Raw genomic sequence first — 16,048 nt, 5'->3', positions numbered from 1 at the left:
ACTCTAGATCCTTCGAGATAATTAGATGAAATCGAATATATATATGCATTGTTGTCTTGTATTCACGTGACTCTTTGTACTCAATATGACAGATACTCATCTTACCTTTTTCCTGTAAAAGTAATAAATTCTTATTTAATTTATTGCGTCCACAAAGTACGAAAGAGAATGAGAAAAAGTAGGTCAAGCATAAGATAGAAAAGGGAAATACGGATGTAATAGTGTTTATAATTTAAAGACACTTTTCATTTTTTGACAAAGAGTGTATCATAAAATTAAATAAAATAAAATCATATCAAATCCTAACTTTCTGTGGAAAACATACTACTATGACTTAAAAATCATATCAAATCGTAATCATCTATGAAAAACACATGACTAAATATATATCAATAAAAATAGATTGAATAACATATTCTAGATCCTTCGAAAGAATTAGAAGAAGTAAATATATATATATATATATATATATATATATATATATATGTATATATGTGCATTGTTGTATTGTATTCACGTGACTCTTCGCACTCAATATGATAGATACTCATCTTACCTTTTACCCTTAAAAGTAATAATATTCTTATTTAATTTATTGTTTCTGCGAATAACTTTCTAGTATATAATACTTTTTCCGTTTCAACATAACTGATTCACACTCATCTTTCGGCCGTTTCTTTTTAGACGAGTCACTTTTCTTTATGTCAAAATCATCCCATTAAATGCCCATTATTTTCTTTGGTGTATATTTTCATACTTTATTCTCTTTCCACTTAACTCACATTAAATATTTATTACTAATTCCGTATTTAAGGAAATATTTCTTAATTTTCGTGACCAAAAGAATGAGACGAATGAAGTATATAAACCCCTAAATTCATTGAAATAAAGCCCATTGAGAAGAAAACTGAATTAGAACTTAAAGAGTTAGATCTTCAATTCAAACAAGCAGCTCGGAAATGAGTTCAAATTCAAACTCCCCATTTCCAAATGCAGAACCTCCCACCAATTTAACCCTCGTTACCCCCAAATCCGAGCCAGTAGATGAAAATCCGCCGCAATTCCAACCCCCGGCGGCCTCCCCGCCGCCCTCTGCCGACGTGTACTCCGAATTCAACCGCATTTCGGAGCTCTTCCGCAGGGCTTTCAACCAGACCGAAGGAGCCGCCTCCGCACTACCCGACTCCCACCCGGATTCGCGCGCGATAGTCCTCGTACCCGACCCGCAAACGCAGGCCTCCGACGTCGTCGTCGTTCCCGAGGCTCCCGGCGGCAGCAAAAAGTACCCCACGCGCTCCTCCGAGCTCGTCCGCGTGACTGATCTGAAGCCAAACGACCAGAGCTACTTCCGCGACCTAATCCGCCGGGCAAGGATGCTGTTTGACTCGCTGAGCGTGTTCGCCGTGTCGGAGGAGGAGAAGAACTTCGATCCCACGGTTAATAATCGGAAGCCGCGCGGCGACCTGAAGGCGTCGGCGCTGATGCGGCAGAGCGGTTTGTGGATGAATCGCGATAAGAGGGTTGTTGGGGATATACCTGGCATTTCAATTGGGGATGTTTTCTTTTTCAGGATGGAAATGTGCGTTGTTGGATTGCACGGTCAGCCGCAGGCGGGGATTGATTATGTTCCGGCGGCTCATAGCTCGAATGGGGAGCCGATTGCAACGAGCGTGATCGTATCGGGAGGATACGAGGATGATGAGGATTCAGGGGATGTGTTGGTTTACACTGGCCACGGTGGGCAGGATAAGAATCTTCATAAGCAGGTGGTGCATCAGAAGCTGGAATCGGGGAATTTGGCGATGGAGAGGAGCATGAATTATGGTATTGAGGTTAGGGTTATTCGTGGTTTTAGATATGGAGGTAGTGCTAGTGGTAAGGTTTATGTTTACGATGGATTGTATAGGATAGTCGATACCTGGTTCGATGTGGGGAAGGCGGGGTTTGGAGTGTTTAAATTTAAGCTAGTTCGGATTGAGAATCAACCGGATATGGGGAGTGTTGTGATGAAGTTTGCCGAGAGTTTGAGGACTCGGCCGTTGGAGGTTCGGCCGCAAGGCTATGTGACTCTTGATTTGTCTAAGAAGAAGGAGAATTTTCCTGTGTATTTCTACAATGATGTTGATGGTGATCATAGTCCTGTTTATTTTGAGTATCTTGTCACAACTGTTTTCCCTCCTTATGTTTACAGTGTAGGAGGTAGTGGTGGGTGTGAGTGTGTTGATGGATGTCGATATGGCTGTTTCTGTGCGATGAAAAACGGGGGTGAGATTGCGTATAACTCACACGGGATTCTTTTGAGGGGGAAGCCTTTGATTTTTGAGTGTGGGCCGCATTGTCGCTGCCCTCCCACTTGTCGGAATCGTGTCAGCCAAAAGGGCGTGAGGAACCGGCTTGAGGTGTTTAGGTCTCGGGAGACTGGATGGGGAGTGAGGTCGCTAGACTTGATCCAAGCTGGATCGTTCATTTGTGAGTACACTGGAGTTGTTCTTACCCATGAGCAGGCGCGGTTGTTCACAATGAATGGTGATTGTTTAGTTTATCCGGGACGGTTTGGTCACAGGTGGAAAGAATGGGGTGACTTGTCTCAAATCTTCTCAGACTATGTTTGCCCCTCGTATCCATCGGGCCCTCCTTTGGATTTTGCTATGGATGTGTCGAGGATGAGGAATGTAGCTTGCTACATGAGCAACAGTTCAAGTCCAAATGTTTTCGTGCAGCATGTGCTGTATGATCATAACAACGTGTCGTTTCCTCATCTGATGCTGTTTGCTATGGAGAATATACCTCCGATGAGGGAACTGAGTCTGGATTATGGAGTGGCCGATGAATGGAATGGAAAGCTCGCTATATGTCACTAGTGCAGCTTAATCCCAAAGGTGCTGATCAGCTTTTTTGTGACCTAGGTAAATCGAGTTATTTGAATATTACAGCTTGGTTATGACTCCTTCTGATATCAGTGTGTTTCCTGCCATATTCTGGTGATATATGCATCTGGTATTGCCATTTTTGTTGCTCTATGTATGTTAAAAGTTGTTTAGCTAAGACTGTTCATTGCCACATTAAATTTTGCATAATCATTTGGAATGGCCATTCATTTTGAGGGAGGGGAAGAAATCTACAACTAGCATCATCAGTGTTATGTTTATGTTCAATTGTTCATTTTATATCACAAGAAATAGAATGATTTTCTACTTGGACTACTCTTTTGATGTTATATGTATGATCTGGTAATTCTGTTGCTTAGATTTCCAAGCCACGACAACAAGTTAATCCGTTGAATTCGCTTTTGTATCAGTAGTGCAGCTGATAGCGAAGACAGTAGGAGCCGGGAGGCCTGAAGCAAGCAGAAGATCATCATTCTATGAATCTTGTGATGTTTTGAATCTATGTTTATGTTTTTGTGTTTGTGTTTATGTTTATGTTTATGTATGTCTGTATGTATTAGAGTCCAGACTGATTCAACTTGTATATAATGTGCCTGGGGCTGGTTTTCCCTGTTTTTACTTCTGCATGCATTTGGTTATCTTAATTTCATTCTTTATTCTCATAATACTCTTGATATTTCACCAAAAATTTCAACAAACTGCATTGATTGTATAGTGTATACAATGACCTGATGGGCTGGCCCGGTTAGCATGCAAAAGTTAGAGAGTTAGGGTTGAAAAACTACAACTCGATTAGAAATCGGGCTTGCCCGTTGGGCTGCACAAAAAATAATATTTTTTACTTATTTTTTCATATTTTATATGTCACACTCTTTTATTCAAACCATTTCTCCACATTTTTTTTTCTCCTTTTTCTCTATCAAAATTTTATTTTCATATTTTTATTTCTTTTATATCCTAAATTTATGGGGCAGTAGTTACCTTAATATATGTGCTTATAAAAAATGATCATATAGAATAGTTTATATTTTACTCCATATTTTAATAATGATTTATGTAGTAGTTTCCATCAGAATTCTTCATCCATATACATTAACACTTAAATTATATTTGAAACTCTTTATGTAACTAAACACTAAACCTATCACTCAAATTGTGCTTCATCGCCCGCTGTTAAATATTTTATTTTGACTTGATATTAGTTTTTAAAAAGATAAAAAAATGTATTAAAAAAATTAACGGAATATAAATTACTATATTTTATATATTAATTTTATAATATAAAAAAATAAATATAAAAAGTTAATTGAATACAAATTATAGTTTTATATATTAAATAATATACTAATTAAATGAGATAGTTGGAGTGAGACCACTTATATAAAATTAGTAAAAATTAATGATTTATTTTTAAGTAGGACTTCCTCTCATCGTATATGACAAATTTTTTTTTGGACATAGGTCTTTAGGTAGTTGTTTAATATTCCCTTCGTCCCACTTTAGCAGTCCCATTGACTTTTCTGCCATGTTTTTGTAAAAATAATAAAAAATAGTTAAAAAGGAGAAATGATAAATTGAGAGAGAGAATAATATAGAGAATGGTCTTATCTACATTATTGTCTTTTTTATTTTACCATTTCTCCACTTTAACTATTTTTTATCATTTTTACAAAAAGATGGCAGAAAAATTAATGAGACTACTAAAGCGGGACGGAGGGAGTAGTACATAATTGAAGATGAAATAAAATAGGAGTGAGAAAAGAAAAAATCAAAAAAGAGAAAAAGTAGGGAGGAGATAAAATATAAGATATATAAAATGTTATTTTTTTTTACTATAAAAAATTATCTAATTTATAATAGTAAGTCGTTTTGTGAAAAGAAAAATGAAATGTGAACCTTACACATTTATTATCCCTTCACCTTCAGTACAGTAAATTCATATCCAATGTTTCACTTTTTTCTCGCTATCACCTATCCTTTTTCTGTAGCTCAATAAAGCATGTCTCGAAATTTCCTCTGTAGAAGATAGGTGAGGCATATTCAATTGCTTTTAAAATTATCTTTCTTTAATTATTTTCTTTTGAATTTTTTCTGCTACATTAGACTACTAGCTTCGTTCAATCTAAACTTTAAAATTTAATTATTTTTTAATTTTGATAAACTAAAGTATTTTTTTAGTAATTATTCCATATAAAGTAAATTTTCAGTGTTATATTCAAATTATTTATAAATTTTAGAATGCTGTAGAAAAAATTATAAGCATATTTTCAAAATATTACTCCACCTGTCCTAAAATAAGAGTTCTATTTTGCCATTTCGGTCCGTCCCATAATAAGAGTCTTATTTCATTTTTACCATAAATGGTAAGTAGACCCCTACATTCCACCAACTTGTTCCACTCATATTTTATTATAAAACAAATAGTACTCCCCCCGTCCCAAGATATTAGACTCGTATACCATTTTGGGGTGTCCCAACAAACTTGAGCCATTTCTATTTATGGTAATCTACTCCCTCCGTTCCATAGTAATAAGTCATTTTGCCATTTTGGTACGTTCCATAGTAATAGAGTCATTTTCCTTTTTAGTAAAAGTCAATACATTTTTTCACACTTACTTTACTCTCTCCTACTTTTTTCTCTCTTCATCTCTCTATCTTTTTCATTTTCCACCTTATTCTCCCTTTACTTAACTCACCTTACACAATATTTTTTAATCTCCGTGTCAAAAAGAAACGCCTCCATTACTATGGAACCAAGGGAGTATTACTTTATTACCAACTCCATTTACACCACTAAACAACACATCATAAATTTTTGTGCCAAAAGAAATGATTTTAATATTTCGAGAAGTATTGGAATAATATTCATAGAAGCAATTTAAATTAAAATGTATTAATAAATTCATTATCCCATCCAACCCACTATATTTAATTCATGCATCACACTCCCTCTCACCCTCACTTCACTCTTAACCGAATAAGGAAAAGAAAAGGCGCGGAAATGGTGATGGACGATTCCCAACAAGCTGAAGCCGACATCTGGAAGTTCGCCTTCGGTTTCATCACCGGCACGGTCGTGAAGACCTCCGTCGAGCTCCAGATTCAAGACGTCGTCGCCAAACATGGCGGCTCCATCTCCCTCTCCTCCCTCTCCGCCGCCCTGGGCATCCCCGCCGACCACCTCCGCCGCATCATGCGCTTCCTCATCCACCACGGCATCTTCCACAAGACCTCCGACGACCACTACTCCGACAACGCCCTCTCCCGCCTCTTCGCCACGGGCAACATGTCGGCCTTCATGATGCTGCACGGCCCGCCGCCGCCGACGCTCTCCGGCGTCACCCCGCAGGTCCTTCGCACGGGCAAGCGCCCCGACGTCAAGCCTGCCGACGGGGAGGACACGTGGACCGACCCGGCCTACGGGAACCATGAAAAGGTGTTCACCGATGCCATGGAGGCCCACTCCAGGGTCACGACCTCGAAGATCGTGGCCCACCACCCGGATCTCTTCAGAGGGATCCGGTCTGTGGTGGACGTTGGGGGCCGCCATGGCATGGCCCTCGCTTGCCTTATCAAGGACTTCCCCACCGTGTGGGGGCTCTGCTTCGACCTGCCTGAGGTCGTCGCTAAAGCGCCCCCGCTCGATGGGGTTGAGTTTGTTGGTGGGAGCATGTTTGAGAGCGTCCCAAAAGCGGATGCAATCATGCTCATGGTAACTTATTTATCTTAGTACTCCTATGTCCATCTCTTTTCACAAGATTGAGTGGAAATTAATTTGATCAGCATGGGTTTTACGAAACGCGGACAAAATTGAGTGGAAAAAGTTACTGAAGTGTGAGTTAGTTTCAAAATGGAACATGTGCGTAACGACGTAATTGAGTATGGGCCCATTTGCTTAAAATGGAAAAAAAATAAATGTGTACAATATTTTGTTAACCGCTCAAAATTGGAAAACGAATAATATTTCATGGACACAGGGAGGGAGTGAGGGAGTGGTAGATGTCAAATTTCTAGTTATGAAAAGTTTCTCTCCAATTTTTTCTTTCCGTCTTACTTTAGAAATTACCAAAGGGAAGTATATTTTTATGCTCATGGTAACTTGGTTATTTATCTTTCTTTCTTCGTTACGAAATTTTAATGATTTATACACCCATTTTTATGGTACTCAGTGTCATTTCCAAATTCTTTATTTTTGAAATACTAACTCTATATTTGTGTCACATGAAAGGGTGACGATTGATACGAATTACACATTAGTTTCGTACGAAAGTGTGGAATAACATATATGACCGCAAATATTAACTAGGGTTTGTTTGACAGTGGGTGCTACACGACTGAGCGACAACGCGTGCGTGGAGATATTGAAGAAATGCAAGGAGGCGATTCCGGACCACGGGAAGGTGATCATCATCGACGCGGTAGTTGAGGAAGACGGTGGCGAAGACGAGTACTACGGCGCGCGGGTGTCGCTGGACATGATTATGATGGCGTCGACCGTGCAGGGGAAGGAGAGGACTCACAAGGAATTCGTTCGTCTTCTTGATGAGGCTGGATTCAGCAGCCATACTGTCAAAAATATCAAGACTATTGAATCAGTCATTGAGGCATATCCCTAATTTATGTGTCCAGTTTCTCATCTGGTGTGTGTTATTTCGCATTTGGTGTGTGTTTGAGGCGGCTGATCATTTGTTTTCAGCCATAAATAAAAGGTCTATTAGAATAATCATGTATGATTTGAACTAGATTGCTTTATTGCTCTGAGTAATATGATGTGAGTTAGTCGGAAGCTATGAAGTATGAACTTATTTATGTTGTTTTGTACGAAATTTAGTACTACAATTATACGTTGTACATTGTTTTGAGGCGATTTTTAATTTCGTCTCTTTTGAATTACTACGAGACGATCATCTATAGAATATCTTTAAACTTTGATGTAGTATTATTGAAAAAGTCATTTGATTTCATGACTTTTTGCTTTTATCATCTTCTTCTTCAAGAAGCGGAAGCCATTGTCGCTTTCCTCTGTAACTTCAAAATCTTAGAACCAGCCCATTTTTATTCTTCAATTTTTAACATTTTAGTCTCCAATAACATTATTCGGTAAGGGCTAAACATAGTTTTTCAAAAGTTCAAAAATTTTAGAAATAGAAAAAAAATAATACTACCTTCGTCCACCAAAAAATAATTTTTTTGGTAAAGGCTTAAGAGCTACAGACTATTCATAGTCTAGATAGTCCGTCATTGCGGATGGCAGCCCCTAAGCCTCGCCGCGTACACCCGCCCTATGTATTGTCCGGACTAATGTCCAGAGGCTATAGTCTGCCATTCCGGCACCCAAGCTATAACACATACTATGATTTCTACATATTTTTCTTGTTTATTTTCTATTTTCCACCCTCCAGAGGCTATGGGGCATACTATAGTCCGCTCCATCGTGGATGACCCAATTCCTTCCATCTTCAAGTGTGTCCGCCCATGTTTTAGAGTGGCATCCACTCTTGCACCACTCTGGCACTCTGAGCAATTGATTTGTATAATTAACATGCTCTCATATTGACTTAGTTCCTTCTCATTGTCATCCCATAAATTCATCCCATAAATTCGTTGGTTGTTCTCCATTTTTATTAGGGTCACTGTCTTCCCAATCACTTATCAGGATTATGATTAATGGGATTATGAAAATATGAAAAATAAAATCTGAAAATATTTGTAAAAAATGATAAAAATGTGAACATTAAAACTAAGAGATCACTTAAAATATTTTTAATATTCAAAGATTAAAAAAGTGCAAATTCCAAAAAATTATGGGCGTCTTATGTAATTCACGCTTAAATATATATGTAGATTGTTGGAAGCCATTAAAATGGGAGGACGCAACTTCAAAAATAAAAATTCATTCTTAATAAACTACAAAAAATTCAATATTGATGTCCCCATCAAACTTACTTATTATAGTGTAGGCAATCTTAGGGAAACAGATGTTCCGTTAAATGTAGGCTTAATTCCAACCGTTGATGCTCAAGGAGGTTAGGTAGATTATACGGTCTGCACTTTTTCTGCAAATCAAAGCTATATAAAAATGCATACTTGCATCATTTTCATTAGGTATCGAAATTAAGGAATTAACGTTTAAAAATTAATTAGATCGAAAATGTAAAATATAATAACAATATAATAGAAATGATAACATGAAAGAAAAAAAGTTTTTAATACAAACGAAAATGATATTAATAATTTGGGATGATCTGAAATGAAATACTAGGAGTCTATGATGCAAGTAGCTTGAAGCGAATGACGTATTATGCTTTTTCTTTTAATTTCAAGTGATATATTTCTTTTTTATGTCCTATTAAAATTGTTATTATGTAGGTTTCATTATTATTATTATTATTATTATTATTATTATTATTATTATTATTATTATTATTATTATTATTATTATTATTATTATTATTTATTTATTTATTTATTTTATTTATTTATTTTTCTTTTATTGTCTTTCCTTTTCGTTTAATAGTATATAAAATTAAATCTATTCTTTCATAATGCCTCTACGAATAAGGTATAAGAGTATTTCCAATGGAGGATGTCCTGGCAGACGTCGGACCGCCGTGCGGGAAGTCCGCGCGGGACATCCGCCATTAGGGGGGGGGGATGCGGACACGGGAGATCTGCGGCATTCCCGGGACGTCCGTTGCGAGGGCAGACAGACGTCCGCTATTATGGCATACCGACGGACGTCGCCGGCGAACGTCCCGATATATTTTTTTATTATTTTTTAAACACTCTAACGCATGTATTATCGTTGAAAATGAAGGCCTAAAACAAAAACATATAGATTCAAAGCATATGTATGCTTTTTTAAAAAAAATAAAATCGTTGCATTTTCCCTGTATTCGTGTCTAAATTTTAATTCCGTAAATTTTTTAATTCCATAAATTGTTTAATTTGGTGAATTGTGAATTTTTATTATTGTGGAAGTCCGTCGGGATGTCCTTGGGGACGTCTGCCACTGTTCAGTGGGATGTCCTTATGACGTGGCAGTGTTGTGAGAGATTCTTATGACGTGGCAGGAGGTGTTTTTGGGAAGTCCGTCGGGAAGGGCGACGGGACATCCGTTCCATTGAAGATGTTCTAATAGTAAGAAATTTTAAAAATGAAAAAGAGAAAAGAAGGGGGAGAATCTTGAATAAAGTCAGTGACCATGGAGAATAAATGACCTATATACTACTCGTATGTACTAAATGGAGTAGCATTTAAGAGCATCCCCATCCGTGCTCTTAGCTAAGAGCACGGAGGTGGGCCCGGACCCACTTTTATTCCTTGTCCTTAGCTAAGAGCACAACACCCACATCCGTGCTCTTAGCTAAGGACAAGCTCAAGGGTCCCACCATTCTATTATTCAATTTAAATACTCCAATTATTAAATACATTTCTACATTATAAAAATACATTATAAAATAAAAATTACATAATTAAAATCCTAAAAAATACAAATTACATAATTAAAATACTAAAAATAAAAATACATAATTAAAATAAAAAATACATAATTAAAATCCTACAAATTAAAAATTACAAACGTGGAAGACTATTCTTCTAACCCCAATTGCCTCTTGAGACCCCGGATCAATTGCTCGTGTGTTGCAAGTTGTTCCGGAGTCATGTGAGACGTATCGGTCATATGAAGTTGACTCAATATGGCCCACAACGAGTTGGTCGGGGGTGGAGGAGGCACAAAGGGAGCGGGGGCGGCGGCGGATGGAGTCGGGGCGCGGCCGCGGGTGGTCGTCGCCTTCTTCCTTCCGACCGGCCGGCGGGAACCGCTCGGGCCAGCGTCGGGGCTACCCAAGTTAGTTCCGGCAAGCTGGGTAGCCACATCATCGGAGGAGGATAGAGCTACCGACCTCGACCGTTTGCTGGAGGAGCTGGAGGAGGATGCTGCTATGCCGCCCCTATACTTCGGATGTTGGCGCCCCTCCTGCCAACAATCGAGGTACTTGAACGGTTTGTACTCCTCCTTTTGGTATGCCGCCAAGGCGGCAGTGATGATGTCGAGCTCGTTCGTGCCGCTCCCCGCCGACCGCTCTTCCTGGAGGTAAATCCCCTGGAACTTCCCGATTGCCTCGTTGCATCTGTAGATGCAATTGCGAACCATACTATCATTGCGATATATGGTTCCCTCCGGCCGGGTTTCATTGTAGAGGCGAGTGATGCGCCACCAATAAGTTTCCCCGGTTTGGTTCGTGCCGACGTCCGGATCTTCGGAGACTACCAAGTAGGCTTTGAACATCGCCATCATCTCACCCGGAGTGTACGGGGTGTGGGTGCCACGAACAGGAGGAGTAGGACCAGAAGTAGGAGTAGGAGTAGAGCTGTTGCTCCCTCCCGATCCGGGTTCGGGTGCCCACCCGAACCCGGGGGCGTTTAGGTCGTGCACCGGGTAAGGACGGTAGCCACCCGGAGCTTGCGAACCTTGGGTTTGAGGAGGGGCCGTAAATTGGGTTTCCGGACTATATCCGGCCTCGGAGTCGAACCAATCGTGGTTCCAACTGCGATTGCCGGAGGGGTGATCGCCGGAGCCGGACATTGTGTAATGTGGTGGGAATTTAGATGATAGAGTAGGAGGAAAAAGATGAGAGAATGTAGATGATGATAGTATAGATAATAGATGAGAATGTGATTTTTTTTGTGTTGGAGTGGGGGTATTTATAGATGAAAATGTGAATTTTGGGGAAAAAAAAATTGTAAAATTAATTATAAGTGGGTAGAAAACGGATATATTTTTTTTGGGAAGTGGGAAAATATATTTTTTTTATTTAAAAACATTTTTTAAAATAAATTTCGAATTTAAAAAAAAAAAAAAAATGAAATTGCCAACGGCATAGCCGTTGGCCAATCAGCAATTGCCACGTAATTGTGCTCAACGACACGGACGTGCTCTTAGCTAAGATCAGCGCCGTGCCGCTGGCACGGACGGACAAGCTCCATTGGCGGACGGACGGCTTGGTGCTCAGCGGCACGGACGGACGAGCGGTGCGTTGAGCACCGCTGCGGATGCTCTAAGGTGAAATATAAAATGTGCAAAAATTCTGAAAACAATAAAAATGTATCTCAATATAATTAAGTCATTGTTTATAGAATTAATTATTGGTATCGCAGATATTCAATCCTCATCTATTTCCAACTTCAAAACAAAGTTATAAATAAATGGCTAACATAATAGTACTAATCCATGCATGCGTCCATGATTTATTATACTCCTTCCATTCCATAGTAAAGAGAGAATAAAGTGGAAAATGAAAAAGGTAGAGAGATGAAGATAGAAAAAAGTAAGAGAGAGTAAAGTAGGTGTGGAAAAATGTGTTGACTTTTACTAAAAAGGGAAATGACTCTATTATTATGGAACGGACGGAAATAGAAAAACGCTTCTTGTAGCAATATCTGCTCCCCCGGAACCAACTGCGCTAAGCCCCTGCGGGCTAGAAAAACGCTTCTATTACTATGGAACGGAGGGAGCATATGTTTTCACAGGACGGGCTTTAATAAAATAAATAAATAAATGGAAAGTTAAAAAAAATAGTTAAATACAAATGTTATTACTATATTTGTTCTTTGTTAGTCGAGGCATAATCTATTTGTGAAGTTACTAATTAAACATTTCTTTATTAATCCTCGTGCTGAAAAGAAGCGACTCATTTAACAAGGAACGGAGACAATAATTTCACAATAATAGCGTCCACAATGATGCCCTCCTGCCACGTCTCTAGCTACCCTCGCCACATGATCATTCTCCTCTTCATCCGTGTCTAGCCACAACTCCCATAATGGGACACCCTTTCCTAAGTCTCTTACATTAATCTAAACTAGTAATTGCCTTGTCGTAAAATTGAAATACAAGGGAAAAAAAAATATTCAAATGAACGAGGAATGAACTTGTAAGAGATAGATAATGAATTAGGAATGAAATAATGTATTGAGTTCACAAACTACAATAACACAATCACCAATCGATTTTGTTTCAAATGCCTTACGTACACGCTATATAATATGGAGTAAATTAATTAGCTACTTCATTGTTATTCTATTAGTAAGTGAAAGGGAGCAAACCATATCCCATATTGGAGAATGAACAAGACTTGCAAGTGTATAAATGAGCTACCCCTACTCCATTAGTATGAGGCCTTTTGGGGAGTACTCCAAGAGCAAAACCGTGAGGGCTTTGCCCAAAGCGGACAATATCATACTAATGTGGAGTTCGGGTGTGCGCCACCGAGACCCAACAGTGGAATCAGAGCCCTAGTTTAGGACTGGGCCTGTGTGGCTCGGGGTTCGGTGGTTGCGCTTGCAAGTTCTCCGATGTGACGAGCTCGACCAAGACCTGTGGTGACCTGGTGACCTGTAACATGGGGTAGACATGTGGTCTGTGGTCTAGTGGTCTTGGTTTGAGGGGAGGATTGAAAGGGAGCATACCATATCCCACATCGGATAATGAACAAGACTTGCAAGTGTATAAATGAGCTACTTCTACTCCATTAGTATGAGGCCTTTTGGGGAGTACCCCAAGAGCAAAACCGTGAGGGCTTTGCCCAAAGCGGACAATATCATACTAATGTGGAGTTCGGATGTACGCCACCGAGACTCAACAGTAAGTATTTATTACGAATATGGAGAATGTATAACTAATATATCACCCATAAAAGAAAATAAAGAAACGATCGTGTAAGGCAGTAGCTCCGCCTCAGATGAAGAAAGCATGTGTTATGTTAGTTGTTATAACAACTTAAATACTTTTATATGTATGCTCTTAATTATGCGTTTGTACGTATACTACTGCTAGTTATTGGCCCATACACAGTAGTGGAATCAGGAATTTAAGTAAGCCGGGGCTGAATCAAAAAAAATATTACTCCCTTCGTTCCTAATAATTTGGTACCATTTGATCTGGCATGAATTTTAAAAAATGTAATAGAGAATTGGTTGAAAAAATTAGTGGCATGTGAGTTTTAGTTTTAAAATAAAATATGAGTGGATTAGTAGAATATGGAGTCCACCACAAAAAATGATAAAGTAAAATAGTAAAAGAGAATACAATATTTAATTTTATATATAATACTTATTCTTTAATTTATAAATCCAAATTCTCAAATTCACATGATCATAGATCATCACATACACAACCCAAATCCCTAACAATCTCATGTCAAAATCAATATAGTATTTAATTATACCAGTAGTTTACAAATTTGAATTCACTATCATACTTTTTAAATGTGCAATTTTAAATTGAATACATAAATATAGAACCGAGGCCTCATCTAAATAGTTAAAAAAAAAAATAGATTTAACTGAAAATTAACAAATATTTAATTAACACCTCTAGATCGATTGATTGTCTAATTAATTGAAAAATGTGCATATAGCACATAGTATTTAATTAGTAAGTATTCCTTCCGTCCTACAAAAGATGTTACATTTCTGTTTTTGAAAAAAGTTCTCTCTCATATTAATATAAAATTATATTTTCTCTCCATCTAACACACAAAATAAAATCTTCTAAAATTCCGTGTCATCCCACAAGTGTGATATTTTTGTGGAACGATACTGTTTTAATATTTTAGATTGATAAATAAAAGTACTTTTTCAATGATATTAAAGTGCGTACAAATATTAGTATACAAAAAAATAAATTTGCATACTCTAGAATGGGAGCACTAGCTGAATATAGCGTATAGGTGCCTATTTTATAGCCTTTATCAGTTTTCATAGCTTATTAAAAATTTCTTTCGTATACTCCGTCTTCTTCTACCTCCATGTATTTCATTTCCAGAGTTCCGATTCAAACTTCCTGGGCGGGGTGGGGCGGCCACGGCGGGGTTATAAGGTCCGGCGCCGGCCAAGCCCCCGCTGGCGCGGTGGCTTGGCCTATGCTGGTTCCGCCGCTGCCCATACAGCCATGACCCTTCATATCGTAGTAGTTTCTTATCGCAGTTGTGGATGTTTTTCTTTTTAGCACACGATTTAAAAAGAATTGAGTTAAGTGAGTTAAGTAAAAGAAGAATATAGTAGGAAATGAAAAAAAGGTAGAGAGATGATGAAATGATAAAGTAAGGGAGACTAAAATAAGTGAGAAGAAATGTGTTGACTTTTACTAAAAAGAGAAATGACTCCACTACTATGGAACGAACAAAGTACTCCCTCGGTCCACGAAAAATAATGCACATTTTCCATTTTTGATTGTTCACAAAAAATAGAGCACATTCAAAAAAAGGAAAATTTTCAACAACTTCTCTTACTTTTTTTTCTTTCTCTCTTACTAATAATATAGACCCCACATTCCACTAAGACTACTTTTCTCATTTTTTTTTCTTCTCTCTTACTTTATCAATTCTACATTAAAATCCGTGCCATTCACAAAGTGTCCTATTTTTCTTGGACGGCGGGAGTATTATTTTATGGGCTCACCTTGAAATCGTATGTTTCAATTTGTAAAATTAACTCAAATTTTTGGTGGGTTCGAGTAACAGTTTAGCAAATCATGCCTATGTGACACGTGGGAGGAATTGTATCTTTAACTCTTAAAAATTAATTGATTTATTTAAATATATTTTTATATTGATTTTGATTTTGATCTTGAGGATTGCTCTTATTTTTATTTTTTAATCACTGTGTAGTTTATTCAAGCAATTTCTTCATCGTTGAGCAGAGAGATTGAGTTGGTGGAATACGATAAATAAATAATTAAATTGGTTCTTACTCAACGACATCGTTTAGGTGTATAGTTTCACCACTAATCTATCATGTCAATAATTTACGACATAGTCCTATCTGTTGGTTGAGTTTTTCGTTAAGGAACAATCACGAAAAAATTAGTATGGTATCCATCGACATGGCCAAGATTTTCTTAACTCTATTAGCTTAGATTCAGCCTAACTTGAAACGGGCTACCCTTTAATAATACCATGCCTCCTTAAAGCCCATTAATTGATAGCGGCAATTGGAACACACACCCACTTTAATTATAATATACTCTATGGAGCATAGGAATGATAATTTAATTCTAAAAAATCTTTTAGATAGTAGTAGTATTTATTATAGTAATTTATACTATAAACTATTTAACGGATTCAATCTATAAATTAATCCCAATTTGTCCTATA

General features: G+C 37.9%; 2 pseudogenes across 7 annotated transcripts; both read left to right on the top strand.

Moving 5' to 3' along the window:
* Nucleotides 1–894: 894 nt before the first annotated feature.
* On the top strand, nucleotides 895–3,506 carry LOC125197178 (histone-lysine N-methyltransferase family member SUVH9 pseudogene; annotated as a pseudogene). 6 transcript variants are annotated; one of them, XR_016137586.1, is made up of 2 exons: nucleotides 895–2,879; nucleotides 3,302–3,506. The product of XR_016137586.1 is annotated as a histone-lysine N-methyltransferase family member SUVH9 pseudogene, transcript variant X5 (transcript). The 6 variants fall into 6 exon arrangements; XR_016137585.1 differs by having other exon boundaries at nucleotides 3,299–3,506; XR_016137587.1 differs by having other exon boundaries at nucleotides 3,248–3,506.
* Nucleotides 3,507–5,847: 2,341 nt separating this feature from the next.
* LOC125197543 (flavonoid 4'-O-methyltransferase 3-like) lies at nucleotides 5,848–7,833 on the top strand (annotated as a pseudogene). Its single transcript, XR_016128737.1, has 2 exons — nucleotides 5,848–6,600; nucleotides 7,209–7,833. The product of XR_016128737.1 is annotated as a flavonoid 4'-O-methyltransferase 3-like (transcript).
* Nucleotides 7,834–16,048: the final 8,215 nt, after the last annotated feature.

Source organism: Salvia hispanica, chromosome 4 (genome assembly GCF_029641045.1).
Source record: "Salvia hispanica isolate PSC_SH4W2 chromosome 4, Shi_PSC_v1, whole genome shotgun sequence".
Classification (NCBI taxonomy): Eukaryota; Viridiplantae; Streptophyta; class Magnoliopsida; order Lamiales; family Lamiaceae; genus Salvia; species Salvia hispanica.
This window is presented reverse-complemented; position numbering and strand designations above follow the sequence as displayed.